The sequence below is a fragment of the Cavia porcellus genome, unplaced genomic scaffold (genome assembly GCF_034190915.1).
Source record: "Cavia porcellus strain 051 isolate PalLab524CR breed Dunkin Hartley unplaced genomic scaffold, mCavPor4.1 scaffold_24, whole genome shotgun sequence".
Classification (NCBI taxonomy): Eukaryota; Metazoa; Chordata; class Mammalia; order Rodentia; family Caviidae; genus Cavia; species Cavia porcellus.
The window spans coordinates 40,227,678-40,230,196 of record NW_026947507.1 but is presented as its reverse complement, the minus strand read 5'-3'; the positions used below and the strand labels follow the sequence as shown (position 1 = coordinate 40,230,196).

General features: G+C 45.3%; 1 non-coding gene across 1 annotated transcript; it reads right to left on the bottom strand.

Annotated features, from left to right (window-relative positions):
* Positions 1-140, bottom strand: LOC111754564 (small nucleolar RNA SNORA2/SNORA34 family). Its single transcript, XR_002789239.1, has one exon. It is a non-coding gene; the product is annotated as a small nucleolar RNA SNORA2/SNORA34 family (small nucleolar RNA).
* Between the last annotated feature and the right edge of the window lie 2,379 nt (positions 141-2,519).

Below are 2,519 nucleotides of genomic sequence, written 5' to 3'. Positions count from 1 at the left end.
AGCTGTTTCTTTCTAATGCATTGACCATTTTACTGCCCAAGTCCTGAAATGGCCAACAGACCATAGAAAGACATCTCTTTAGGCTCCTGCTTGACGAAACCAACAGCCTCAGGAAGCTGCCGACCTTGATTCAGGGCCAGTCCATTTATTATTTTAAGGCAGGGCTTTGTTAAGTCACTAAACTGCCTGGGTTGGGCTCAAACTTGTGATCCTCCTGCCTCAGCCCCTCCGAGTGCTGCACTCAGAGGCCTGTGCCCCCCATGCCTGGTTGCCATCCTCTCTTTCTGTTTCTCCCAGAGGTATCTTGGTCCCTTCCTCTGCAGGGATGGCAGTTCCTTCACACTGGTGCTGCTAGCAGCACATCTGACAGCTTCCAATGTTCACATTGCACTTCCTCTCAGATAACTGGAAGGGTTCTGCCTCCCGCCTGACATGCACTGAAACTTCTGACTGCATTGCCGGCACTCCCTTCTCCACAAGTAGCAAATCAAAGGCTACCATGGCTTCTAGACCAATGCATATATTTAAACACTCAAAATAAAAAAGCCAAAGTTCCAAGTAAACATCCACGAAAAAGATGGGCTTTCCCACTATTTGAAATTCAGTGTGAGGCTTGGAATTGAAATTAATAGTGAGGCATGGTGGCACACACCCATAATTTCAGTGCTTGGGAGGCTGAGACAGGATGATTGGGAGTCAAATGTCATCCTCATATCAGGATCCTGTCAACAAAGGGGAAGGAAATACTTATCACTCGTGAGATACTCCACATGGTCATCAGCCCTAAAACAATGCTGTCCGTGAGTTTTCTCATCCTACACCGTTGTACACAGAGGTTGAGCCAATGAGCAGCCGAAGCCCCCTCCCCTTCACATGCTTCTTCGCTTCCTTTCTTCTCTCCTTGCCCAGCCTGAGTCCCCACGGCGCCTATTGCTGGTCTGTGACCCTCTTGTCCTACGCTAGGTAGCGGCAGTCAGTTTGTACACCAGGTGGGCGATGCCTTATTGGCACACTTTTCTGGCTGCCCTCATTGCTACTTGAGCCCTCCCTGTCGGGGGTGAGGCTGGAGGAACGCAGGATATGGAAGCGCTGAACTGCTTCTCCCTGCCGCAGAAACACACCTGGGCCACCTTCTACACTAGTGCACCGAGACCCTCCTGGGATTCTTCCATCCCGTGAAACTTCCCTGCTCTGCATCTTCCTCCTCACTACTAAGCAGTAGATTCTGTGTCTCTCAATCAAGGCTAATGTATAGTAAGAAACTAAACTGGGACCTGCTTTTAAGTTTCTCAATGTGTACAACAGGAGGGGTCCATGCGGTCATGACTGAATCCCTCCCTTAAGGCAGGCACTGTTCTAGGTACTGGAGAAGCAAGTCACCAGAGACAAAGTCAAGTCTCAATTAACTGCAAAAAAAGACACTCAGCTGGCTCAGCAAGGGATCATGGATAAGCTGCCCACTCCTGCTCCAGCGGGAGGCCACAGTCATATGGCAAAGCATATAGCTTGGAGCCACTGATGAAAATTTTAAAAGTAGCCAGAGATAGCACGTGCAGAGCCTTGATTTGATCCCCTCAGTCACACACACACACACACACACACACACACACACACACATACAGGTTGGGGAAAACATTACCTAGAAAGGAGCAAAGATAACAATAACACCAGATGTTTCTTTGGAAAAAATTAAACTTGAAAAACAAGAGTGCAGCATCTTCAAAACGCTTAAAAGGAGACCAAAAAAAAAAAAAAATTCCATCAACCTAGAATTCTTAATCTGATCAATATATCTTCCAAATACCAAGAAGAAATGCAGATTTTTTTCAGACTTATGAAAGCTGAAAGAATTCTTCCCCAGCAGACTTGTACCACAGGAAATGTTACAGGAAGTCCTTCATGCAGCAACATAATGACATGAGATGGGAAATGAAGTTACCCAAAGATCAGAAGCTCTGGGATGGTCTCTACATGGGTAAATATGATCACTATTTTTCTGGCACTTAAATCTCCTTTAAAAAAATAATGAGTTGGTCAAAGCAAAAATAGCCATGATAATTTGTGTTGGACAGGATGTGGAGCCCTGGAACTTTCATACACTGCTTGTGGGAAAACAAAAACAGTACAAACAATTGGGAACCAGTTTGGTGTGGTGTTATATATGTGCCTATCACGGGATACCATTGTTTCTTTTATTTTCACTTTCTTTATTAGTACCTGTTGACACTATGTAGTGAACACATTCATTATGGGACTCAGTACATATACATATCGTTTCTTTTTTCTTTTCTTTTTTTTTTTTTTTTTGTCTTTTTCGTTTTTATCGGTACCAGGGATCAAACTCACGACTGCCTGCTTGCAAGGCAGACGCTTATGCCGCTGAGCTAAATCCCCAGTCCCTACATATCGTTTCTTAATCCTTCTGCTTCCCCTTCTCTGGCTTCCCTTCCTCTGTCTCTATTCCTAGGTTCCCCTCCCATCTGCAAAACGTCTACCTCCCTGCTTCCTATCATCTATCT